Source organism: Camelus bactrianus, chromosome 3 (genome assembly GCF_048773025.1).
Source record: "Camelus bactrianus isolate YW-2024 breed Bactrian camel chromosome 3, ASM4877302v1, whole genome shotgun sequence".
NCBI classification, from domain to species: Eukaryota; Metazoa; Chordata; class Mammalia; order Artiodactyla; family Camelidae; genus Camelus; species Camelus bactrianus.
In genome coordinates, this window is record NC_133541.1 from 109,846,998 (window position 1) to 109,874,516 (window position 27,519).

Below are 27,519 nucleotides of genomic sequence, written 5' to 3' on the forward strand. Positions count from 1 at the left end.
GTGAGTGTAGACAGAAAAGAGAAGTGTTAGGAATAAGACCAGCAAGGGATAGCACAGTTGGAAGGAAACTAGGAGAGTGTATGTTTGGAAGTCAAACATTTGCTAAAATGTTTCATGAAAGAGGGAGAAATCAATTTCACATGCTACAGTGGACAGGTGACCATTAGTGCAACAGTGTCCATCGTAGTAGGAGAAAAGCCTAGCAAGAATGGATTCAGGAGGAAATCAAGTATCAATAATTCTTGTAAGTATTTGTGTTATAAGGGAAAGCAGAGGTATGGGGTGATAACTGAAAGGAAAAATGAGGTTAACAGAGGTTCCTTAAGATGAAAGAAACTGCAGCGGTTGTCTATGCTGATGGAGAGATCCAACAGAGAGAGGGTAAGCACTGTCACAAGAGGGAGTAGGGGAGAATTGTTGGAGCTGTGTCCATGTGAGGCCAGGGGGATGGGGTCTAGTGCACTGGTGAAGGTGCTGGTCTTTGATGGAAGTCCAGAGGTCTTATTTCAGGGAAAGAGATCCAGGCCCTGGGGGTAGACTTCCCTGGGTCAAAAGTCAACCTCTACCTGCCCTCACTGAATACCTTTGAGTAAGGTACCTAACATCTCTGAACTTCCAGGGGGCTTGGAAAATATTCAGCACAGGACTCAATTAGCTGCTGCTGGTATAAGACAAATCCAAGCTTCACAAATTTGCTAACAACAAAAGCAAGACTTTGAGCACATTTCCTGGGTTAATGGACTACAGGATGTTTTTCTAACACTGGTGTTGATACTCCTCCCTCTCCATATTTTCCAATGGCACACGCAGATTTCTGTATTTTGCACACGCTTTGCCTCGTACATGACATGGACTGCTCAGGAAGGTAATTATCCCAGCAGAGTAAGCTGTGTGAAAAGATAAACTGCTTAGTGGATTAGACTTGCATATTTTATATAACCCGATGGCACAAACATCCTCGTTCTGCTTGTTGCCTGTTTCATAAATCTCTCTGGGACGTCGACTGCTTTGAGCTCTTCCATCATCATCTTTTCTCTGGTGGTAGAATCTGTCTCTTTATTGCGGGTAAAGAGGGAATCTCAATCTGTTTCAGGGAGTCTTTTTGGACCCTTGTTACTAAGAGAGCCAAGTAGACCCGTTTCCCACTGAGACGCCCTCTCTAGCCCGGCTGCACGCAGGTAATGTTGCTGCCTCTACACTAGTCCAGGCAGGTTCTGCGATAGAAATGGGAAAGATCATCTTGGGAGCAGTATACAGATCAGATTGCCTGACTGTCAGAAAACAGGAGAAAACTGACTTAAGTGAGAAGAGATACTGCAATTAGAAAGGAGAAAAAAATGGATGTAATTAAGTCAGTTACAAAAGGTCTGACAGTCTGTCCCCGAGATTTCTGTTAAGACACTATGCATTCCTCATTTCCAGAATGAGCAGATATCCACTTTCCTGACTGCTGGGGATAGACAGCAGACCTGACAAAAAGTTCATTTCAGTCCTAGGACTCCATATTCTAAACTTTAGATAGTTGTATTATTTCCCCTCAACGAAGCCCATGACTGAACCACAGTCTAGTAACAGGAGGAGCACCTGAAGGATAGTCCTCAAGATTGCACATCTGTATGATTTTCCTCACCCTTTCTATTGACCTGAGGTGGTTCTTTGGTGGGGGTGGGAGGAGGATGCTTGCTTACGCCCAGAACAGAGATACTGTTTTCCACATCTGGGACATGGCATGTTTTTGTACCGAGAAGCCCGCACCCACCCCACCCCTATAGTTCCATGTATGATTCTTACTATGTACTGCACATAAACACACAAACACAATATACTCCTTATTTTTGATGGAGCTTTCAGTAACTGGCTGGCGTTGCCTGGGAGGAATGTGCCCTTAGCTGAAAAAATGAAGCAGGTCCTAAGTGGAACTAATGACTGGACATTATCAGCTCTCTGCACGTTTGTAGCTGAACAGCAAGTTCTTTCTTCCAGACTGATCCAAGTGACATACCTCCATGGCTGTCATACCTTCCACAGACCTTAATTGGTCTGCACATCCTCATGGCATTGTGCTTGGCTGACGTCAGTGTCCTGCCTCATAGATGTAGAGAGTGTCATAACCAGAAGTGACCCTGGCACCACCCGCCAGTCATTTCCAAGATACGTCCCTGGTTACCCTGGGTCCTTCATCAGGGTGCCTTGTGATCACTGCGGGAGTCAGAAAGGAAGGGGCAGCAGCTCCGGACCTTCCAGCCCTGCTGCCAAACATGGTGGCTTCGCATGCTTGTGCAAGAGATAAAGGCTTTCGTGTGCTATTCCATTAAAAAATTGATACTGTCCAGCAGCTCATATCTTGGTGATGTGAAAGAACACTAGGGATTTACAACTTTCCAGAGATGAGTAATTGTACAGAAGGTGCTAGGAAATGTTTCTATGCCATTGCCTACACCTGCTCCTACACACTTGCCCCTTGTCTTTCTTCTCTGACCAGTCTACAGTGGGCCTCAATACCTCAGAACTCTCACCCTCTAATTGACACGAGAGGAACGTACCAAAACTCAGAATGATACGGCCACTTTCAGTGTTGTAAATGCATTAGTTGTAAGATGAGTGGTCTCATCTTCCCAGCCCGCAGTACGACACTGCCTTTGAGGGGATTTTTATTCTTAAAAACCAGAAAGTTTAGAAACCACAAACTTTAGACTTAGACTTAGAAGGCAGTCTCTCTCGTGCTATAAATCTGACTGCAGCCACTGACTTGAAAATATCCAAGGGGTTCAGGAAGCTTAGGAAATTTGTTTCTACACATAAACTAACATGGGAGGGAAACTGTCACTCTGGAGCAGTTGATCCCGCACATCAGTCAACTGCCAAAGCAACTGTCTGTTGACCCCCTTCCTTCTTGGAGCAGATAATGGGCTTGCCACTCATTAGGATGACAAGAAGCGCCAGGTTTTAGAGTGAATTAGATTACCTGCTGAAATGTGTATTACATCTTGAATCCTTATCCTTACTGTTTATCTTACTAATAAGGGTGGGTTGCTGCCCATTCCTCCAGAATGAGTCATTTTTCGGAGATTAGAGCCCCAGAGTCCAAGAAATCACAAACGCAGTCAGCAGGCCACAATGAGGCCTTTGCGCCCTGAGTTTTACATTGGTTCTCTCTCCTCTTCCCCACCTGACCACCTCTACCTGCTCCTGACACCAGGCTGATACCATCCGACCACTGACCCACCAACTGCTCCAGAGAGAGGCTCTGAAAAACTGTATTTGGAGCTGCTCAGTCTCGCAAGTCCAAAAATCTGATTTGATTTCCATGCCTTCCAAATACAATCCTGCATGCACTCTGCCAAGCAAATCACTGGGCACTTTTAATCAGTCATTTCACGGAGAAGTTCCTGGTGCCCTGGGCGGTGGCAGCCTTCCAGAAAGGAGGCATAGGAAATGTTCACAGAGAAGCAAGCAGCCAAGGCTGTGTGGGCCCCAGCTTAGTCGGATGTGTAACAAAGTCCAATTTTAAATTACTTCACATTTTACAAAGCACGTTCATGCTCATTATTTCATTTGAGGTTCTAAACAAATCTATGAGGGGAGACTAAAAGGAGATATTCATCTAATACTCATTTTCTAGTTTTTCAAATCATCTACATAGATAGTCACTAAGCCAACTCCATGCAGTAATTGACAAGGCTGGGACTTTTGAGTAGGGACTCTGAACCCTGTGTTTGTTTTTCAGTGGAGGCACTGGGGATTGAACCCAGGACCCTGCGCATGCTAAGCATGTGCTCTACCACTGAGCTATACCCTCCCTCCTGAATCCTGTGTGTCAGTGGGTCTACAAAAAGCTTTTGCTACGTTATCCTGACAGACACCCTGTGAGGTCTGTCCTGACCTGCCCCTGTTTAGCACAGTGAGGCTTCGAGATTGTAACTTGTCTATTTCCCTGTCTTCAGGTTATTGTCATTTTAAACTGTGATGCCAACCTATCCCTACCTATGCAGCTAAAAATACTTTTCTCTCAGGAAAATTAGGTTGATTCACACATGTGGTTTTTTGTTTCTACCCCTAAAAATTACATACCTATGTGAGGGTCTCACATACCACACTCTCAGCAGCACCTAAAGGGGTAGCTCCTTTGAAGGCTGGAGAGATGGTCGGGGGGGATCATGGAACTATGCTTCTACTTCCATTTCTGTTAGCCAGTCAATACATGTTAGTAAGAATCAGGAATCTTTGTATATTAAAGAAGAATACTGTTCTTATTATCTTATCCTTTTCTCCCCACCTGGCCCCACAGGTCACCTAGGTGGTAACGTCACCAACTTTGAAGAGCAGTTATAATCTTAGGAAGAAGGAGCACAAGGTTTATTGTGTTTGTGTGTCCCTTCGACTCAGGTGATGCACAATTGAATCCTATCGTATGTACTGCTTGAGAAGTCCTTTTGTTCTAGCATGCTGGAGTGGGAAGTTGGAGAAGGCTAAGTAGGAAGAGTTTGAGAAGCAATTTGGGAAGATAAAGGCAGAGGCAGATATCCAGGGCTCCCGGAGTTGTCTCTGTTGGCATTTCTAGTGGGGCGGGTGGGATGCTGGAGGGTGCAACACCTTACAATTACAGTAGCTCGAACTGAGCCAGCCATATGAACTGACCCCATCAATCTAATTCTGTTTCTTCCCACTCCGGAAAGTAGTGCAGAAAGTAAACTGGGGAAAGGCTTGTCATTATTATAACTTTTTTAATGGGACGTTTCTTTAAAGAGGTTCAAATATACATTTGAAGATGAGGCTTCCCTGCATTTGGACATCCTTCCTTTCCCTTCCTCATCACCATTCCAAGTCTCATGCCTCCTCCAAGGTCCCCTACTGTCCAGGAAGCCTGCCCTGATTCTTCTACCTGTTCAGAAAACACCACTAGCATTTAGTGTCAGAACTCAACAAACACGCATTGATTATACACACCTCCATTATTCTCTATTGAAACTTGTAGTCTCAACTCAACCTGAGCCTCCTTGCGGGCAGTGGTCACATTGCCATCCGCTTCCCATTGTGTCTTATGCCATCTGTAACTTACCGGGGTCTGGACACAGGGTAAGTGATACATGAACCTTCGTAAGTGCCCCTTAGCTGTAATGTACGTGTAAAACTTCACCCCACAAGCACACAGGTCCTGTATCCCTAGACACTCAGCCTATGCACGTAAGTTCAAGTTGGGACTAGTAACTATTAATGAGGAAAGAAAACCTCCAAGTTCTAAAGCTAATGTTTTCAGAAATAATTTCTTTCTAAACTGAAGACCTCTGAATCCACATAACTTTCAGTGCTATTTGTGGATCACATTTTGTTTTCTGTACTTATCAGGGAGCCTGCCTCAGCAAATATTGTGTCCTGGTCCAAATAGCTCCAATTAAGGCAGATGCCCTTAGTGCAACAAACTGGAAAACAAGCTCAAAGTACATATCCCTGGGTGTTAAATCAACCCCAAACAATATATTTTGCATTAATTTGCATCTACAACTGGAGAAGGGTTATTGCTAGATTTAACAATTTCTCAATTTCAGGGACTACTTAGGGAAATAGGACAATGCATAAAAAATACTGTTTTTTAAAAAAAAAATAGCAAAAGAGGGGATGTACAAAGACTAAATCTTATTTTGTTACTGTCATTCTGAATAAATTCTTGATACCACAGTGTGGATTTTCTGTAAGAAAGGGCTGGGAGGTGAGCTAGTCCAGTCTCCTCATGTAGCAGGTGGGAAAACTGACCCACTCAGAATCACACAGCTGCATGATCAGGAGACTTGGTTCTAGTTTCAAGTCTACTTAAAATGAAACTCAGATCCACCTTCAATGAGACACAAGCACTTTAGGAAGATAAAGGTGATAGATAGATAATAATATAAGGTGGAACAGCCTAGGAAAACTCACCTCATTCTTTAGTTACATTCACTGACTGTGTGTCTTCAAGATAAACAGAAGGACTTGTCTTTTTAAGTTTTGAAATTCTGCTGCCCAGAATATTAAAACACTGTGAATGAAAAATATTGCCTGCTTTATCAGTAAACAAAGGATGTTGCAGTCATCTAGCCATGACGTCGTGGCCGATGGATGCTAAGCCCTTAGGGAACTCAGGATGGAAACAGGATAACCGTCTCAGCCAGCCCCAGTGGTGCCCCCTGAGGAGACTCAGGATGGGAAAGCACAGGACACTGGCCCTGGTTAGCTGAGGTACGTATCAAAGGAACAGTTTCAGTGAGCCCAGACGTTTGCATCTTCCCATCTGTAGAAAAGCACTAAATTCTTTACCTTGAGATATCTGGTTTTCTTTGGATGCTGAGAGTACCTGGTCCTTACTGCAAAAACTCCTGTGTATCCTGGCTCCTGCCTTACCTCTTTGGAGCAGTCCATTAGAGCAAGCTGAGAGGCTGTCACCCGGGCTGGATGTCCTCAGAAAGTCGGCCAAATAAAACATAATTCTCAGCTTTTAGGTTGTGCATTTTCTTTTTCAGTTGACAGCACTGTAGTAAATCATTTGAGTGCTGAAAGGCCAAGAGAGGCTTCATCCCTATTCATCAGATGTAAATGTCATGATTTGACTATAGTTATCATTAACTGGCTAATAACTATGGCCTCAGGATGCAGTTTCTACCCAGTTAATGCGCTACGTAGTAAAGCTATGATTTTATCTCTGCCGGGCTGGCTCTTGGTCTCAGTCACCTGCATTAAGGGAGGAGCAGGTTCTGCTGATTATCTACATAATAAGAGATCACGGTCCAAGGGCCTTCAGAAAAACTCATCAAACAAAACTGGAGTTGTGCCTGTGAAGATAGCCTTGCAGAATAACAGGTTGATTGCCCCAAATAACCCTCACGAATCACACTTACAGGAAATTGATCATAGCTTTTCTGGGCTACATTTACTAAGTGCTGGGGGATTATATCAGCTGACACTTCTCAAACAAAACTTTTCCAAGCTGCTTCCATGCAGCCTTAGAGACGGCATCCACCTCTTGTAGGAACTGCAGAGAGTCTGTTGTGGCTGAGCTGGGCTCAGAGTGCAAGGGCTGCTTCTCAGTGGTTGACCAGATGGGCTCCAAGAAAGAAATCCCTGCATCTGGTATCCTGACCAGTCTTCAAGCCAGCCTCCACCTCCTCCTCCTCCCCCTCTATTTTCACCCCTCAAGAGACTGTGTTCTTGTCATGACTTTATTCCTTTATTCAACCTGTATTTAATGACCATACATATTCTGGCAGGACTAGGGAAGATAGGAAAGAAGTTTAAAATATGTTCCCTGTTCATTCTCATCTTGCAATTTGGTTTACAAGATGAAATAGACCCAGAAGCCATTTTTCTAGAATCTGACTGTTTTATTACCTCCACCTTAGCACTCTTGCTGAAATTGCCATTGCCTTTTGCCTGGGTTATTGCAATGTCATTAGTCCTAGCTGACATCACTTTGTCTCTTTTTGTTAAAACATCATTTACATCCTATCAGTTCTTTCCTCAGAATTCCCCGATGGCTTCATCCTTAACACACGGTAAGCCAGAGCCCACCGTGGCCTGTAAGCCCTCTACCACCTGGCCCCATTTTTCGTCTGACATCATATCCTGCCTCTGGTCTTCTCACTTCACTCTGATCTGACTTCCCTGCCCCTTCGCTGCTCCTCAAACAGAGTAATGATTCCATCCCTTGGGACGTTTGCCCCTGCCTTCCCTTCATGTGGAATATTTTTTCCCTACACATGCACAAGGTGTTCTTCATTTTATTTAGGTTTCTCGTTAAATGCGAACTTACCGGTGAGGACATCCCTGACTGACCTGTGTAAAACATGCTCATCTGTGTCTCCTCCCCCTGCTTTATTTCCCTTCTTAGTATTTAAAACCACTCAACTGGTTGATTTGTCTGTCTCCCCAAACTATGTAAGCTTGGTGAGAATAGGCAGTTTGCTTAGTTCCCTAGTCAATCCATGAAACTTAGAACTCACAATTTCCCTATCATTAACATTTTACATTAGTTGGTACATTTGTTTCAACTAATAAACCAATATCGATACATTATTAAAGTCCATACTTTAGGTAAAAACTAAAGAAATCTGAATAATGTCCCTTTCCTTTTGAGGAACTCATCCAGGATATACATTTAGGCATCGTATTTCCTAGGCTCCTCTTGGCTGTGACAGTTTCTCATACTTTCTTTCTTGTGATGTTCTTGACTGTTTTGAGAAGTATTGGTCAGGTTTTACAGAATGTCCGTCTAACGTAATTCATCTTGTATTTTTCTCTTAGTTAGACTGGAGTTAAGATTTTCTGTGCATGTTAGGATGACCAGGGATAAAGAGTCACCTGCATCACATTATAGCAGACACATCCTATCAGCATGAGGTGTTTGTCTTGATTCCCTGTTGTAAAGTTCCACCTTTTCACTCTTTACATGGTGTTCTTGAGAAGGAAGTTACTAAGCACAGCCCACACTTGAGAAGCGAGGAGTTGTGCTTCCCCTCCTTAAAGGTGAGTATCTGCATCAATTATTTGGAATTCTTCTGCACAGGGTATCTGTCCCTTCTCCCCAGTTTATTCCTTCATTTATGTATATCAGCATATGTACATTGATATTTACTTTATACTTTGGGTTATAATCTAATACTTTGTTTTTGGCCAAATTAATTCTGCCTTATCCATTGGAAACTCCTTCAGTTGGCTTCTGTGTCCCTTTGACATATCCATCCCACCCCTCCCCATTGATGTCATCTTTTGGTCTTTGAGAACTTTACTTTTTGGCACTGCAAAGTGCTCCCAAATCATCTTGCGTGTTTTCTGCCCTGGTTCTAGAATCAAAGATTTCTCCAGTGAATGAATCCTGGTTCATTTCATTGGAATGCAGTATTTGAAACTGAGATCTGGGTGCTAGATGTGCTATCACTGGGTTGTCATTGCTGCTAGATCTTCTCAGGTGACAGAGCAAGGAAATACATGTGTGCACGTTAATCTGTGAATATACATCTGTATCTATTTCTATATGTAACCGTGTGTATTTTTATGAAGTTTAATGTTAGTTCAAACTGATGTCTCCAACTAATCCATCACCAGATGGATCATTCTAGCTTTCTCCTCTTCTTGTCTATAAACTCCCATGCCTACAGGAAAGACCTGGTTCCCGCCATCTGCCATCCATTTACTTAATCATTTCTTTCCAGATTACATGTATGACAGTATCAGAATTGTCAACCTCTATCCCCATGAGATACAACTTTATCAACTAGAGTACAGTCATTATATGTGGTCCCTTTTGTCTTTAGACTTACCACCTCTATTCGTTTCCTTAAGTTACTTAAGTCTGTCTTTTTGCACCACACTTTTCAGTAAGGTTGTTTTGTGTATCTGCAATACAGTCAGGGTCTCTTGTTAAGATCTACACCTTCCTGGGATCTCTCCTTCTCTGAAATGATTTTTTTTAAATTTATATACATTACAGTTCACTATCTTTTATGCTGTAAAGCTCTATGCCTTCTGACAAATGCATAATGTCATGTGTCTCCAATTATAGTATCATGCGGAGTATTTCCACAATGCTAAAAAAAAAAACAAACCCTGTATTTCATCTATTCAGCTCTGTTCCTCTCTGAAATCCTGGCCACCACTGATCTTTCACTATCTCTATAGTTTTGCCTTTTCCAGAAAGTCGTAATTTGAATCATATAGTATGTAGCCTTTTCATATGGTTTCTGTACTCAGCCATATGCATTTAAAGTTTGTTCTTATCTTTTTGTGGCTTAATAGCTCATCTCTTTTTATCACTAAGTAATATTCTGTTGTATGAATGCACCACAGTTTTTCTTATCCATTCACCTATTGAACGCCATCTTGGTTATTTCCATTTATTGCTGATTATTAATAAAGCTGCTTTAAACATCTAACACTTAGGATTTTGACTACAGTTAGTTTTGGAAGACGCTGACAAACCATGGTTCCATATTTTGGTCAGCATTTAGGTATTGCCGTTTTTTAAAGCCATTCTGATAGATACAGTAGTGGTATTTCGTCACTGATTTAATCTACGCCCACTTCTGTAACCTTCCTCACAATAGGAAAACTCTTCCCATTCAAAGCCCTTTTCAGTGCCACTTATTCCTTAAAACAGCCATCTTCTCTACCGGATGCACTTCTCCCTTAATTAAATCTCTAACATCATTTATCACTAAATCCTTGCAATTTGACAGAGACCATAATACCTCCAAGAAAGCCACCATTTCACTTTCCACATGAAAGTCAGAAATCTAGGAGACAGATGTTTTTTCAACACTTCAGATGCTTTCTAACGGGTGCTATGTAGATGCGAGTGAAGAAAAAGCACCAAAGCCATGCTGAGGTGGAGCCGTTGGCTGGGGAGCTTGCTTCACTTATCACTGACGTGATGTATTCCCACACACCCCACCCCACCCCACCCCATAGGGAACTCAGTCATTTCAGATTCTGTCATGTATGGGCCACTGCAGTAACTTTTTTTTTTTTTATTAAATCTGATACATGATTTGTTGCTGAACTAGTTGTAACCCATGTACGAAAGTTATAGTCATTAAATTGAAACCTCCTTCGTCTTCAGTACTAGCTACAACACACTGTTAGTAATGCAGACGATGTACATTTTCTCCCGTACTTCTTTTTTTCTGGTAACTTTAGTCAGTTTACACTGTTGTGTTCATTTCTGGTGTATAGCGTAGTGATTCATATAAACAAATGTGTGTGTATATATATATATTTATATATGTATATATTCCTTTAGCAATAACTTTTGAATAGTCAAAATCATGAATATTAAATCTGTGAATGCAAAGCAGCCACACATTTTCCAGGGCATACTCTCTTTTTAACTCAGAGTAATTTCTGCTCATGTCTTGGTTTTCCTTCTACAGAGCAAGGACTTGAGGACAGAATATATCTCTATATTTATTTATTTGATAACTATGTACTGAATATACAATTATATAGCATTTTAAAAGGAGGAGATTATTCTTTCTTACAAAACCATGATGCATAGCTTAATTGATTCCTTGAGGTTTCAAGGAAACTTGAAAGAGAATAACAAAAGTCTAAAACAGACCAGAAATTTAGGCACGTTGTAGAGAAGGCAGCCCTCACATAGGAGGGACATGTGTTCCCTTTGTCCCCGAAGGGCTGTGGCTGTGGAGTGGGCGATGCTGCCTAAGTGACCAGCTTGCCTGTTGCCATGGCGATTCAGCCGCCCTTGCTGCAGTCCGCAGGTCCCCCAGCACTGCCCTGGCAGCCTGGAACCGCCCACCTGCCCTTTCTCTGTGTTTTCTACCTGGCGTGCTGTCTTTTACTGAACACAAGTGAGGGCTGGGAAATTCTGTCTATGCTGTGGACTAAGTGCTTGCCAGAAAACAGGTACGCATAAAAGGATGGCGTGGGGGGAGGGAGACTGATAAACTCAGAGGCTCCAGGAGCTCCCCTTGGCCACACAGCTAGGGGTCCCACTGCCCCTTTCTTTGAAGGGGCAAAGCACTTGCAAGGTGACACTTTTCAACAAAAATTCCCTTCTGTCCCCAAAATGGGGTTCTACCTCTGATACCTACCCAGAAGACAAATCCAGAACACAAGGGACCCACAGGCCTGGGACAGCGCTAAGCAGAAGGCTGCTGCTCAGGACAGGGGGCCCTGAGTTAACAAGGTCAGTGCTCCTGGGGGCCCTGACGCTTTGCACACCCAGAGCCGGCGAAGGGAGTCAAAGTGAGCAAACTTCAGGAGGAGCTGGGGGTTTAATAAGTCATCGCCTAGCGATCAAAAAGCCAGCGCTTCCTTTTCTTATTTCAACAGTACTTTTGAGCATTTATTATTCCATGTCAGGCCCTGGGGACAGAACATAGATCAAAACAGATATGTCCTGTCCTTCATTAATTCAGTAAATCTTTAAATTTCACTTGCTAGTTTTTCTTTTGGGTTACATGATTATATTTAGAAAGCACTATTACATTTCATCTATTTCCTAAAAATAATTATCAACAAAATCTTAGTATGTTTACAGCACTTTATAGCTTTCACAAAATTCACAATCCCCTAAAACAACCCTACGAATAAGTCAGGCTGGGGTTTTCAGCTCCATTTTGCAGTTGAGAAATCTGAGGCTCTGAAAGGATACCTAGCTCATCCAAGTCAAAATACCAGTTTTCAAGAGGTGGTCTGGGGACCGGACCACCTGCATTAGAATTGTAAGGAGAACTGTGTGTTGCAAATGTAATTTGGGGGGATTTCAAGCTTGGTGCCTTATGCAGTGGGATATGCTGTCTACTCTCCCACGTGATGTTTTTCATAAATTACTGTACTCTACAAAAGTAATGAATTGTCAGTTTAACAGACACTTACTAAGCATCCACTCTCCTATGGGTTATGGCTGAACAGCATAGACGAGGTCCCTACCCTAGCAACACAGCACACATACTAGCAGGGACTACAGCCTTCAAGCAAGCAGTGCAGGGATTTTATGGAGAAGGTAACAGAGATACGAGAGCATCCTTTAGGAAGAGAAACTAACACCACTGGGGGCCACATGGTCAGAAACCCCTCTGGAGATATTTGTTATTAAAAATGCAAAATACTGAGATCAGCCCCCAGATACTCTGGACATGGGCCTTGGGAAGCTACATTTTTTAACAAACTCCTTTGGTAATTCTTTTGCACACCGAACTGGAGAATCACAGGTGTGTGTGTGGTGATGGTGGGAGGATGTCAAAGAAGGTCGGTGAAGAAATGCTGCATGTGCAAGACGAGGCTTAACGTAAGGGGGCTGAGGAGGTTGCTTCCCAGGTAGAAGTAAGAGCACATGTAAAGGACCGAAGTACCTGGAAGAGGACAAATGATCCTCTGTGGCTGGAGAATAAGGGGAGAGAAAGAAATATAAAGCCAGGACTTCAGATGCAGGGGCATGTCCGTATTGTTAAGGATTTTAGACTTTTAAGTGATTAAAGAGCTTTAGGTGAAAGAGGAGCATAGTCAAATATTTATCTAAAAATTAAAAACACAGCATGAAGGGATTGGGGTCTGTAGAGAGGATGCTGGGTGATGAGGAGGCGACCATGGCAATGATTTGGTGAGAAACGATGCTACCCGGGATTAGATCAGTGGTAAAGAGAATGGAGAGACATCGATGGATCCCGGAGGTAATTAAGAGGTCAAAGCAAGGGTTTAATGATCCCACAGACACTAAAATGCTGCCATGACACGTATTAACTCCTTCTCCAAGTGAGGGTAGCAACTGGGTTGAGGTGCTGCTGCGACGGTGGGAGTGCGGGCTTTCAGAAGACCCCCCTGCCCCCAGGCTCCTCTGTGGCCAAGAGTGCGCTCTGTTCTGGAGAAGACAAAGCTGTCTGAGGTAAAGGTCTCCAATGCGAGAGCTCAGAAGACACTCAGCTTGTTTCAGACTCTGCCACTAAACCCCGTGGGCCCTGCTGGGGCCTCCGGAGGCCCGCGTTTAAGTCACGCCCCTTCTGCATTCTCTCACTGCAGTCGGTGCATTTGCTCCATAGCACTGCGAGTTCTAATGGCTGGTCCGGTGTTACCTCCAGCTCAAGGGGAACAGCTGCTGGTATCCAAGAAACAGCTGTGACTCCTGTGCCCACAGGACTCCCCCTTTCAGATGTGGAAAGGTGAGTGCGCTAATCAGAAGGTAGAAAGTGGCCGAGCCAGTGACTGCTTAGATGTGGAGAGTGAGGATGAGAAGGAAGGAACATTCTAGGAAGGTTCCCATGTTTCTGGCTTGGGTAGCTGGAGGGATGGAGTGAGCAGTGACCGAGGAACACAGGTCCTAAATGTAAGATGAGGTTAATAAACTATATAATGCAGGACGTACAAATGGCAGTGTCTGGCGGGCAGCAGGCTATAGAATTTTTAGGCTTTGATAAGAGGTCCACATCGGAGGTTTTGGATGTACTTTGGAAAATAAATAAAATGTCGTAGGATTTAATATAGTCCAATTAATAAGCAGCTGTTTATGGCTAAGTGGCAGACTCTGTTATATTTGCTTTGACTTAGTCTTACGAGTCCCATATGAGACTGAACAAAGTTTGAGCACCTGTCCAAAGTTACACAGGCACTGAGTGGTGGAGACAGCCTTCTAACACCCTTTGCTCTCAGAATGACGGACGTTCTTCCGCTTGCCACACCCTAGCTCTCGAAGCAGCCAGGCCACCCTCCATCAGATCTCATATTAAAATAAGTTCACTGTCTGTCTCGCTTCAGATATTGTGAGTATCTTAGCTAAAGGTCTTGCCTAGCAAAGATGAAGACATTGAGGCAGGGAGAGGTACAGTAACTTCCAGGTGGTCATATGGTCAGGAGAGTGGGTGGGGTGTTTGAACCTCACTCTGTTTCCAGGACCAATAAATTTAACTGCTACATGACCATAAAAAATTGTATTTTTGGAGACAAACTTTTCCATAACTAGAGGGAGACAAAAAAAAAGGGTAAGCAATGATCTGGGAAGAGATGAAGTAAAATCTAGTCTAGGAATCACCATGAAATTTGTGACGTCAAAGAAACATCACTTGTTCCTTAAGTAGAAGCACATATATTAGTTGGCCCAGCAAGCTCTAAGACATAATTTTTACATTATTGTAGAGGGAGGATAAAAGTTTGAACATCTCTTGAAGGTATCAAAACCAACTTTAGAATACCCAATAAGGATTGTTGTTCAACAGAGACTGCCTTAAATGCAGCATCGCACTTGACCCTCAAACTCAGTCTATGAGATGGCAGAGCAAGACAACAGGCCCCAAACCCAAAATGGAGTCATTTACGCCAACCCCCACATCACCAAACTGGGACTTACAGTTTTGATTCCTTCAGAAATAGAATCTTAAACCAGTTGGTCAGGAATCGTCTGATCAGCATTAGTGAGAATCTGCCTGACAGACCCCTGCCAACACCTAAGGGGAAGTGGCCTCAGGACATCCAGTCTGCTTTCTTGCTTAGTAGAACTGCTTGCTCCTGCTCCCTTCTGCCTATAAAAGTCTTCCATTTTGTGCAGCTCCTCTCTATTATCTGCTAGCTTAGGGCTGCCCAATTCATGAATTGTTGAATAAAGCCAATGTGACCTTTTAAATTTACTCAGTTGAATTTTTGTTTTTTTTTTTTAAACACAAAAGAGGGAAATGAACCTTAAGTGCATTAAACAAATACCTAAAGGACACACAACTAGTAAAGGACAGTGCAGTTTCAAATCCGGGGATGTCGCACGCTCAAGCTTACGAGTGTAAACATTCTATGTTATTTTTCTTTGACTTATTTTTGAAATGATTCTGCTAAAACTGAGACTTGGTCCACAGACAACTGGAGCAGGTAATTTATCCTAGAAAACTGTTTGTGGAAGTTCAGTGAATTAGGCACGCACCAGCATGAAAGCACTGTTTCATCTTAGAACAGAGATATTCACGACCCATCAACCACCCCATCTAAGGTTTCCAATCCGCTCATGGTGATGCTGAAAACACTGCAGTAAGTTCTATTATATTGATGGTGTACTGGGGGGAAGAACAAAATGGACCATTTTTAGTGTCATCTTGACACTGGGATGAAAACGGGTACTAGGAAATGGGTAACCCTCAGTGGTGATGATAAGTAAGTTTACTCAAATTTACCTCTTACTATGGATACAGAGTAAGGTCTTCTTCCCTACTCCTTCAACTAGGTTTGTTTTGAACTTTGGTGTTTTGGATTCTTGTATTTTAAAATGATGTTACATCTCTCCTGGATTTTAGCCTATTCCTGAAAGAATATTAAGTTAAACAATATGGAGGCAGCTCCGTGCAGGAAACCACCTTCAGCAGGAAACCCCTTTTGTCTTGTCACTAAACCTATACCAGCTACCCCTATGCTCCGCTCACCTCTGATCCTAGCACACCTTTCACATCCTTTGATCGCACAGTACCTTGCCTAACCTGTTTCTTTTCCATAGATCAAAGAAGTAGAAATGCAGAATAAGTAATTAACAGGTGACCAGATCTTTCCCCTAGCTTCCCCTTCAGTAATCTCATGAACAAACTGAGCAAGATAGCATCTGAAGGAAAGATCATGAGAAGTTGACAAGCCTGCATACAGTGGGGTATGGCGATGACACTGACCCCCCATCTCAATGATTAGCTGAGATTACTTCCCCTTTCCCCCTTAAAACTTTCATGGCTGAGCAGAATCCTCAGAGATGGTGTTTTGGGGACACTGCGTCCACCATCTCCCCAGAGTGCTGGCATTCTGGTTAAAAGCAACTTTCCTTTCTATCAACATTGCCTCTCTCGAGTGTTGATTTTTGAGCGATGAGCAGCTGAACCTGAGAATGGTAGCAGTTAAACAGAAATGAACAAATGCAAAGAAAAGGCTGGTAAAGATTAAGTGAGACAGGGCAGGCACTAGTATATGAGTGATGGCAAAAATTCTGGTTGCCCCATTTCCTTTTTGAAAATGCAGATGCCCCTGAAGGATCAAGAAATAGTCACTCATAGCTTAGTATGAATTAGTTTATGCAGTTTGCTCCCTGAATTCTAGGCCAGTTCCTGAATTAGAGGAGTCTAAAAGATCACCTAATCCAAACTCCCACAACAGAACTAAGTCACTGAGGCTAAGAGAGGTTTGATCAGGAATCCAGGTCTAGTTTCATAATCATCTTCGGAGCTCAAGTAGGAGGACTCTTAGTACAGTGCTTTTCCTTTTAATACCATGCTGCTTCAGGCATTAACATACAGAACTGCTGCTCTAGGCACAGCATAATGTATAGTAAGAGCGGCAAGTGGAGACGGATAGACTTGGCCTGGGAAGCTAGGGATGTTTTTTATCTTCTCTAAGCCTCAATTAATTTGTTCATCTGTAAAATGGAATGTTACATTACATATTACATGACTATTATAAAACATTATCTGTCTTAATGTGATGATATGAAATTTTAAACAGAATCAATGTTCTTAGCAGAATGCCTGGTGCCCAATAACTAATCAATACATACTAATTCTTAAAAAATTACTACTTTACAATTGTTGAAAACTTGGAAATGGCTTCTTCCAACACAGGTGGATTAAGAGCTTAAGGACTTTGGTCAAAATGTTTTTCCCCTGGGTCTAAATAAATTTTATGTTTGGGGTAGTTGGCAGTTACTACTGTAGAATGCCAAGGATGTATATACAGTGAGCAATACACACCTTTAGAAATTTCCCTTCCCAGTATCTTCCCAAGTGTGCCAGGGAGAACATACCTTGTACAATTGGTATTTCTTGAGATAGCTGTTTATCATGGAAGGGCCGACTGGTTTAACTACTCCCTATGACTGTCTAGTTCACATGAAGCAGCTTTGGTCCCACTAATTAAATCTCAGAGTCCTCAGGTTTTTAAGGTCTTGAAGAAAGTAGAGATCAGTGAGAATTTTTGAAATGAGAGTTAAACTAGAATGTCTTAAAATGTTGGCGGGACATTATGACCAGAGGAAAGGAGATCTCGAGGAGATGTAGAACTCTGTTATTTGTCACAATCCTGGACACTATGCAACACACATCATTTTAGTGAGTTTTTTTAAAATCCAACATTCAGTGAAGATGAAAATGAGATCAACTAATGCTTCTAGTAGTTTTATCTGTGAAAACAGAATCCAGTTGCTACAGAGAAATTTAATCAGATATGGTTAATTATAATTAATGGGTTGATAATGTTTCAGATTCTGTTACTGAAGAAAACTGCTGAACTGATGATGCTGGAGAAGGTGAAGTGGATTTGTGGCTTCCACTCAAGATGTCAAAAGCTAGAAAGTGTTGTTTTCATCTGAACACTAAGAAAAAGTGACATCATTTCTGAAAGCACACATTTTCATGAACCCATCAGAGAACTGAGGTCGCAGGGCAACCAGCTAATCTGAAATATAAGGAAAGAGAGGCACCTGCTTTCCAGGGGAGAGCATGGGAAGAAGTCTGAGCCGCCAGACAACTAGGTGAGAATATTCTGGCCAACAGTTCTAGCTAATTGCTAAGGCTAAGGGTACTGTCACTAGAATTCACAAGCCCCTAGAATGCAGACACTCACATGGTGCTCTTCATGGACTTCCACAGGCTGCTCAGAGAAAGATCGGAGGGTGGGAGTGGGGATGAGGATGAGGAAAGCCTCCCACGGGCTGCAGACCTCAAGGAGGGCAAGGCCATCTCTTCTCTGATAAAACCCTGACTGGACTCTCTCATCCCTGGGGGAAAAAAAGCCTCACACCACTGGGAGAATGATGGCAAAATACCCAAAGACCCATCGTGACTGAAGGAAGAGAATAAAAATTTTCTACATCAGCCAGGGCAGAAGTATTAACCATAGTCCAGGCTTCTGCAGGTTTAGGGGCAAATTCAATGAGAAATCACACCCTCAACAGCCAGGGGCTTAGTTCATGGCTGAGAACAACAGAATCCTACCTCTGATCCTGCCACCAGGCCGCAAAATAGCCAACCAACAAGTCATGGCCAGTGTAGCTTGGGAAGAGGGAAAAGAACCTCGAGAGCTTTTTCATCTTTGAGGCGTAAATTCACAGGGAGAACCAAAAATTATGACAGCCCAGTCCCACCTGAAATATGGGACAAAGCTAAAGGACACAGCTAGAAGAATATGAAGTAGATGTATTGAGAGTAACCACAGGAACAACAAAACCCAAACCCCGTTCAGCTCCTAACAAGAGTGACTGAACATGAAAAGTCTAGCCAAAAAAAGACACATATTTGAGGGCATAAATACTATTGCCTCTGTTTATGTGGTTCTGCAAGTCATTTCTAAGACACGGGAAAAAGGAGGAAGAAAGAGTCCACCGTCAAGAGACAAAATACACAATAAAACCAGGTTGAAATAAGAACCAAACATTTGTACTATCAGGAAATATCACTACGATTAATAGGTTAAAGGCTCTAGTGGAAAAGCTGGACAACAAATATGAACACATTAAGAACTTCAGCACAGATGAAAACCATGAGAAAGAAAACGTCGGGGGCTCTCTGGTTCAAGATGACAATGCAGGAAAACCCTGAACTCCCCTCTTCCTGCAGACACAGCAGAGCTACGTGTGGAAAAAATTTCCTTTGAGAAAAAACCCTAAAAACTAGCTGGGGATTCCAACATGTTGGATGAATAAGACTGTATCTCAGCCTCTCCCACCCTACTTCAGTGAGAGTTTTTTCTTGACATAAAAACTGCCCCCAGTAGCATAAACCACAAATGGGAAGGAACTCAAAACCTGGAGCTTCTCCCTGAGGAACGAAGCGTTTGAACCACACGTTGGGCTCCCTAACTTTTAGCACCTTTACTTAAGAGCCGAGCCCCCCCCCCAACACCTAGTTTTGAAAGCTAATGGGGCTTGTGTCTATAAGACCTAAAGGGCTGTAGCAAACTGCAAAATGGCTCTCAAAGGGCCCGTATGCCGACTCAGTTGCATCAAGGACCAGAGCAGAGGCAGCCAATTAAGATGTGTCCAGACTTCATGTGAAAGAGGCTTATTTGCTTATGTTCAAGTGCTGGCCTAAGAGGCAGGCATCTAGTTTAACACACATCTGGGGACCGGCTGGGTTACTCTGGGGGTGAAGGCCAGTGGATGCCATCTTTCTGCTGTCTCTACTTCAGTCCAGCTAGCCAGTGTCTCCTAGAAAGCAGCTTACATCCTCCTCTATCACCCTGATTTTTGTAACTGCCCGCCACCCAGAGGACACCTCTACATTGCTTTGCTCCAGTGTCAGTCCCACAAGACTGTAACTGATGGAGAAAGAGTTCTTAAACAGCTACCAACCCCAGCAGAAAGCAAGGGGCAACAGTCCCAGTACAGTCTTTCTACAAAAGAGACCTATTAACTTAACCTTCATAGCTGAGCACTGAGGGGCAGGCTTCTAATTAAACGCACATCTGAGGGCCCACTATAATCCATTCCAGAAAACTCAAGTGTGGATGGATGCTCTTTGCGCTCTCCCTCTGCTGTGTTCCCAAGAGCCAGTATCTCCCAGAGGGGGGCTTTTACTCAGTTGGTACCCCAATTTTTACACCTGGAGTTCCAGTTTTTGTGGTTGCACCCCACAGTTGGCTGGTTCTGGTGGCCAGAGGGCTTACATTCCTGGGTCTCAGGGGACTGTAACAATTGGAAAGATAGTTCTTCAGCAGTTACCATCCCCAGGGCCCTGCACAGAGAGCAGACTCAAGCGCACCCCCATTGTGTGGAACAGGCCTGTTTGACTGTGCAGAAGCTTTAGCCTGAGGGGCAGGCATCTGGTCTGGCACACATTTGGGGGCTACTGAAATACACCCCAGGGTTGGAGAATGGTGGTTTCCGTATTTTCACTTTCTCTGGGGTCACCCTCACTACCTTACTCCCTCACTCCAGGTCACCAGTATTTCCTGGGAAGAAGCTTGTAGACTCATCTGGCACCCTGATTTTTGCAACTGATGCCCACAGGGCACTTCTAGATTGTCGGGCTCTGATGGCCTGCAGGGTTTATGTCTATGGTCATACAGGACTATTTATATTTCTATATTTAAAGGCCACCATATCTAAGGGTGAAACTTCCTAAAGAAAAAAAATCTCAGTTCAACTATCTAACTTTATACCTCAGTGATTAGAAAAATAAGAATAAATGAAGCCCAAAGTTAGTAGAAGAAAGGAGACTACACAAATCCAAGTAGAAATAAATGAAATAGAGAATAAAAAGACAATTGAAAAGATCGATGAAACTAAGAGCTGGATCTTTAAAGAGATGAACAAAACTGACAAATCTTTAGCTAGTTTCACCAAGAAAAAAAGAGAACTCAAATAGATAAAATCAGAAATGAAAGATGACACACTACAACTAGTACCACAGAAAGACAAAGGATAAGAGACCACCATGAACAGTTAAACACCAACAAACTGGACAATCTAGCAGAAATGGATCAATTTCTAGAAACATACAACCTAGCAAGATTGCATCATTAAGAAATAGAAAATCTGTGAAGACTGATTACTAATAAGGATAGTGAATCAGCCATCACCACCCTCCCAGAAGAAAAAAATCCAGGACCAAACAACTTCACTGCTCAATTACAACCAATATTAAAAACTCATTACTATCAATCATTTTCAAAATCTTCCCCCCAAAATACATTTTCCAATTCATTTTATGAGGCCAGAATTACCCTGATCACAAAACCAGACAAAGATGCCACAAGAAATTAAAATTACAGGAAAATATTCCTGATGAACATAGACACAAACATCAGCAAACTGAGTTAAACAGTACATGAAAGGGAGCATATACCATGACCAAGTGGGATCATTGCAGGATGAAAGATGGGTCAACATTTGCAAGTCAATGTGGTAATTAATCTTGATAAAAATATTACCATCTCAATAAATACAGAAAAGGCATTTAACCAAATTCAACATTTATCTATGATAAAAATTGTCAATAAAGTGGATATAGAGGGAAAGCACCTCAACATAATAAAGGTCATATATGACAGACCCAGAGGTAACATCAATCTCAATGATGAAAATCTGAAAGCTTTTCTTTTAAAATTGGGAAGAAGACAAGGATGCCCACTCTTGTCACCTTTATACAACATAGTATTGGAGGTCCTAGCCACAACAATTAGGCAAGAAAAAAATAAAAATAAAAAGCATCCAAGTTGGAAAACAAGTAGTTAAACTATCAGTATCTGTGGATGACATAATTTTATATATAGAAAACCTTAATGACTACACCAAAAAACTGTTAGAACTAATAAATGAATTCAGTAAAGTTGCAGGCTACAAAATCAATAAACTAAAATCTGTTGCATTTTTTGTGCACTGACAACAAAATATCAGAAAGAGAAATTAAGAGAACAATCTCATTCACAGCTGCATCCAAAAGAATAAAATACCTGGAAATAAATTTAACCAAGGAGGTGAAAGAACTGTACACTAGAAACTCTAAGATATTGAAAGTGGATTAGAAAAGTTAATATTAAAATATCCATTATACAAACAGCAATCTACAGAGTCAGTGCAATCCCTAACAAAATTCCAATGGCTTTTTATTTAAAAGAGCAAGACAATCCTAAAATTTGTGTAGAACAACAAAAGATCCTGAATAGTTGAAGCAATCTTGTAAAAGAAAAACAAAGCTGAAGGCATCATGCACCCTGACTTCTAACTATACTACACAGCCACAGTCATGAAAACAGTATGGTATTGTCATAAACCAGACACACAGGTTTATGAAACAGAACAATGGGAAGATCTGAACATTTTTTCCAAGGAAGGCACAGAGATGGCACACAGACATCTGGATAGATGCTCAACATCACTAATAATCAGGTAAATGTAAATCAAAACCACAATGAGATACCACCTCACACCTGTCAGAACGGCTGTTATCAAAAAGACAAGTGATAACAAGTATCGGTGAGGATGTAGATAAAAAGCTCTTGTGCACGGTTGGTAGGAATATAAATTGTTTCAGCACCATGGAAAACAGATATGAAAGTTTATAGTAAATTAAATAAGAACTACCATATGATCCAGCAATTTCACTTCTAGGTATTTATCTGAAGAAAACAAAAACACTACCTCAAAATTATGTATGCATACCTGTGTCCCTTGCAGCATTATTTACAATAGATATGATACGGAAACAATCTAGGTGTCCACTGATGGATTAAAGGATTAACAAAATGTGCTCTCTATATACAATGCAATATTATTCAGTCATTTGCAATATGGATGGATCTTGAGGGCATTATTTTGAGTAAGGCAGATAAAGACCAATCCTGTATGATCTTATATGCAAAAAACAAAGAGAAAAAGCTCATAGATACAGAGAACAGACTGGTGGCTGCCATAGGGGATATGTAAAATGGGTGAAGGTGGTCAAAAGTTACAAACCTCCAGATATGAAATAACTAAGACATAGGAATATAATGTAGAGCATGGTGACTATAGTTAGTACTACACTACTGCACACAGTATTATAGAAAGTTCCTAAGAGAGTAGATCTTAAAAGTTGTCATCACAGGCACACACACAAAAAATTAGCTGTGATGGATTTGTAATGATGATGGATAATTACACATATTTTGGTGATAATTTCACAATATATACAAATACAGCATCACTATGTTGTACATATGACCTTAATATAGCATTATATGTCAACTATACCTCAGTTAAAAAAAAGATAATAAATGGAAATGCTAGGAATGATCAACATGGTAGCAAAGACAAATAATGCCTCCATGCTCATCAGTTAACTTGGGTAAGAAAAGAATCAGTGCCCTTGAAGATAAATCAGTTGAACTAAAACACAAAAATAAGTAAGTGTGTGTATGGTGGGGGGGTAGTATAGAACATTCAATAGCAGTAGAACAGTAGGAAACTGTCTAACATACAAGTAAATAATTGAAATTCTAGAAGAAGAGAGTGAGAATGGGATAGAACAAATATGTATACATTTAATGGCCAAGAATTTTCAGAAGCAATGGTAAGACATCAAACCACAGATTGAAGATTTCAGAGAATCCTAAACAGAATAAAAAGCAACAAAAGCAGACACATCAACCTGGACATACCATATTCAAGTTGCTATAATCAAATATAAGGAGAAAATCTTAAAGGCAGACATTCTATAAAATGAAAACTTGAAATTAGAACTCCTCATGAGAAACCATGTACGCTCGGACAAGGGAGTGCTGTTGTAAGGTAAAGTGGAATGGAGTGCCATTTAGATAATCAGTATTCACTCAGCAATGAAGGGTAGACTGATCCTTGTTAGTTCTAGCGTTATTCTCTAGTTTTCAGTGTTTTTAGGGAGGTATCTAGAAAGTGAAATTGCAAAGTAGTGATATTACCCAACTTTTTCTAAGCACTTATGTACTAGGCACTGGGATAATGTTTATACATGGATTATCTTGTATAATTAAATGCTAATGGCAATATGGTTGTTATAATTTAGAAGAGTAGTTTTTCACTGGTGAAGAAAGAATTTAATAAAGTTCCCTGGAGATTATGAGCACGGAATCTAGCTTTTGGTTGGGGCTCTTCACAAGAAAGTAGAGAGCAGGTATACAGCCAGGGAAAAAATAACCCGCCTCACCCCTGCAGTGGTAAATTTTACTGAAATGTGCCGTATCTAGGCCCAGCAATTTGTACAGCTTCTCTCTTATCCTGTAGCCTTTGCTATTTCCTAGCCCTGTCCAAACTGTTAAAAATAATGCTTCAGGAACCCTACGACACTGTTGCTGGGAATGTGAATTGGTGCAGCCACTATGGAGAACAATATGAAGGTACCTTAAAAAACTAAACACAGAGCTACCATATGATCCAGCAATCCCACTCCTGTACAGACCTCTAACTCGAGAAGATAAATGCACCCCAATGTTAATGGTAGCACTATTTACAATAGCCAAGACACAGAAACATGGAAGCAACCTAAATGTCCCTCAATAGATGAATGGATAAGGAAGATGGGGGGTGTGTGTGTGATGGAATATTACTCAGCCATAAAAAAGAGTGAAATAATGTCATTTGCAGCAACATGGATGGACGTAGAGGTTATCGTATTACGTGAAGTAAGCCAGACAAAAAGAAATATCGTATGATATTACTTACATGTGAAATTAAAAAAAAGTTACATAAATGAACTTATTTACCAACCAGAAATAGACTCACAGACATAGAAAATAAACTACGGTTACCAAAGGGGAAAGGGGGTGATAAATTAGGAGTTTGGTATTAACTTATACACCCTAATATACGTAAGATAGGCAAATAACAAGGACCTACTGTATAGCACAGGGAACTATATTCAATATCTTGTAATAACCTAAACGGAAAGTAATGTGAAAAAGAATATGTGTATACATATAACTAAATCATCTTGCTGTATACCTGAAACTAACACAACATTGTAAGTCAACTGTATTGCAATAAAAATAAAATAAAAATTTTAAAAATGATAATGCTTCAGATCTCTTTACATACGGATTTTTAGCCAAAGCCATATGGTGAGACAATCACTATAGTCCCACAAAATTCAAGGCAATATGCCTTAATGTGCTTGAAACCTTCAAGTTCCAGCTTCTAGGCTTCTAGAAATACCTTATTCCTAAGGGTGTCATTACTTTCTCCTTGACAATAAAATCAAACTATTACATGGACCAAAAATTATTTTTTCATTCATTCAGATGATTACAATATTCTAGGAACTGCACTAACCTCTTTATAAATATTTTCTCGTCTAACCATCACATAATCCTAGAAGTAGGTACTGACATCATTCTTATTTCAAGGACTAGTAAATTGAGCCCAGTAAGTTAAATGGACTTCTCAAAGATACACAGACAGTCCCTAGGATGGAGACTGTGAAGGCTGAAGGCTGTGCTCTTACGTGCAACATTTTATTGTTCTATCCCACACCGAGCCGCCCAGTGCTGAACCCTACAGCAGTGTGTGGGACAGCAGTACCAATCCTGTTTTCTTGAACTAGAAGGCCACGAGCAGAGTCTGATGTGTTCACAGGACTGTAATCCAATTAAAACAACACTTTATACTTGCATTAAAACTCACACTGAGGCTATTAATCATCAAAAGTATATGTTACCAACTTTGTGCTTCATATTACTTAGTTTTATTGTCATAATACTTATAAACACAGCTCAAGAGTTTCTAGCCACATACCCTGGCAGGTTTTATTTCCTCAGTGTTTTCCACATTGTGGCCCGTGGAACTTGCATGTCATAACTATAATTATGGAGTCTGCAACCCAATTCAGACCTCCTGAATCAAATTCATTAGCAAAGAGGCCCAGCAATCTGTATTTTAAAGAAATTCCTTGGGAGTAAACTTTGCTTGCACTAAAGCTTGAGAACCACTTTAATAACTTATAATCATAAGATGATAAGCAATTTGGCAAAAACTTTTGAGCTATTTAAAAAGAAAGCATGGGCGGAGAAGTGATCTGGAAGCCATGCATAAAATCTTAGTTTCATCACCCATCAAAAGCTTCTCAGGATATCTTCCTTCTAAACTGTTAAGGTTTTCTTCCACTTTATTATTAGGTAACTTTTTTTTCCCTATTGAATACTATAAATTCCACCTCTTGTCTCTGGTAGACTTGTGACATATTCTAGAAAGAAATTAGAGAAGTCTTTTTTTTTTTTTTTTTTTTTTTTGTAAATAAGATTTCTTTAAGAATTCCCAATTTTCCACAGCTTGCTCCACAGGACCATCTCACAGTGAAGTTGATCTTTCAGGTCTACATGGTTCCACTTAAAGCAAAAGAATAAAAATGTGCCCCTCCCCCAAATCAAACACATCTCCCCTAGTTTTTGTGGCATGTTTCCTTTCCAAGTATTAACCTAGAAAAATTTACTCAATTCAACTAGCTATAGCTGACAATTTGGTTTCCTCTGTGAATGAAGAATTGCATCTCAGCAGGCAACCGGCTTGTATTTTGCAAAAGAAGAAAACATGAAATCATTAAGGAGATGCGAAGCTCTATGTGTTCATTATTTCTCTAATTAGCAACGTTCCATGCTCTGAATTTTAAATTTTTGAGAAGGCCACATTCCTTATGCTCCCGTTAATGAAGGCACATTGCAGAGCCTTCCAGAAAAGAGAGACAAATAACCACTGAGGTAGATGATTCAGAACTTGCTGACCTATCAGTTTCTTTTACCTGTCAGAATCATAAAGCGCCTCAGAATCCACCCAGCACTTTCTGTTTAGAGGTCACTTCACCCTACAGCAAATTACAGCCATCTGTTCTGGATTCAGTTATTGGTAACTCTGTAGAAATCTAGTCATGTTACAATAAAAATGTTCTCTTTGTTTTAAAGCCTAAAGCAGAGACTGACATAGATAACAATATCTCACTTTATCTTCTCTACTTAGAATCATGTCTATCCTTAGGGCTGGAAATAGACATATGTCATAACATTAGGAAGCTTTTTATTAATTATTTTTTATTTTTATATCAATGGATAAAATCAGAAAATCTTCCTCCAGCTTTTTCCACCTCGAACAAGCACTTTTTCTCTTCTACACTTACTGAAACTTGAGCTCCTTTTATCCCCGATGTGAACGACTTCTGATTCTTATTTCCTGGACATTTTTTCTCATGGATATGGTAAGACATTCAGCCAATATTTATAGAGTGACAAATACTCTCTCTTTGACCACAGTCCAGACAGGCTCCTCCGAGCCCCCTTCCCAACTAGGCTCCAGCCTATGCCTACAACAATACAACTCTCAGCACAAAAGATTTCACCCACCCTCCACCCTAAGAGTCAACAAACATTACAATAACTTTCTTTCAGCTCAAGGCTGTGTTCCTAAGATGACTAGCTCAGCCTCTTTCAATGCCTGCCTGACAAAGTTCAAAAAGAATTTACTGTTTGTTCCAGGCAAACCCTGACTATAGACTCCTTTCCTTGGAGCATCTACTTTAGAAAACTAACCGTTGTAAATCCTTTCTCTATTTGAGATGTGTGGGATGTTCTTTAACCCAGGATTGCCTTTCTCGA

General features: G+C 41.2%; 2 long non-coding RNA genes across 2 annotated transcripts in view; one reads left to right on the top strand and one right to left on the bottom strand.

The window, feature by feature from the left end:
• Nucleotides 1-26,145, top strand: part of LOC141577111 (uncharacterized) — a 742,740-nt gene extending 716,595 nt beyond the window's left edge. Inside the window, exon 9 of the long non-coding RNA XR_012505708.1 lies at nucleotides 17,690-26,145. This is a non-coding gene — a long non-coding RNA (uncharacterized LOC141577111). The remainder of the gene's footprint in view (nucleotides 1-17,689) is intronic.
• LOC141577112 (uncharacterized) overlaps nucleotides 1-27,519 on the bottom strand; it is a 309,659-nt gene that overhangs the window by 9,856 nt on the left and 272,284 nt on the right. The gene's annotated exons all lie outside the window — the stretch shown is intronic.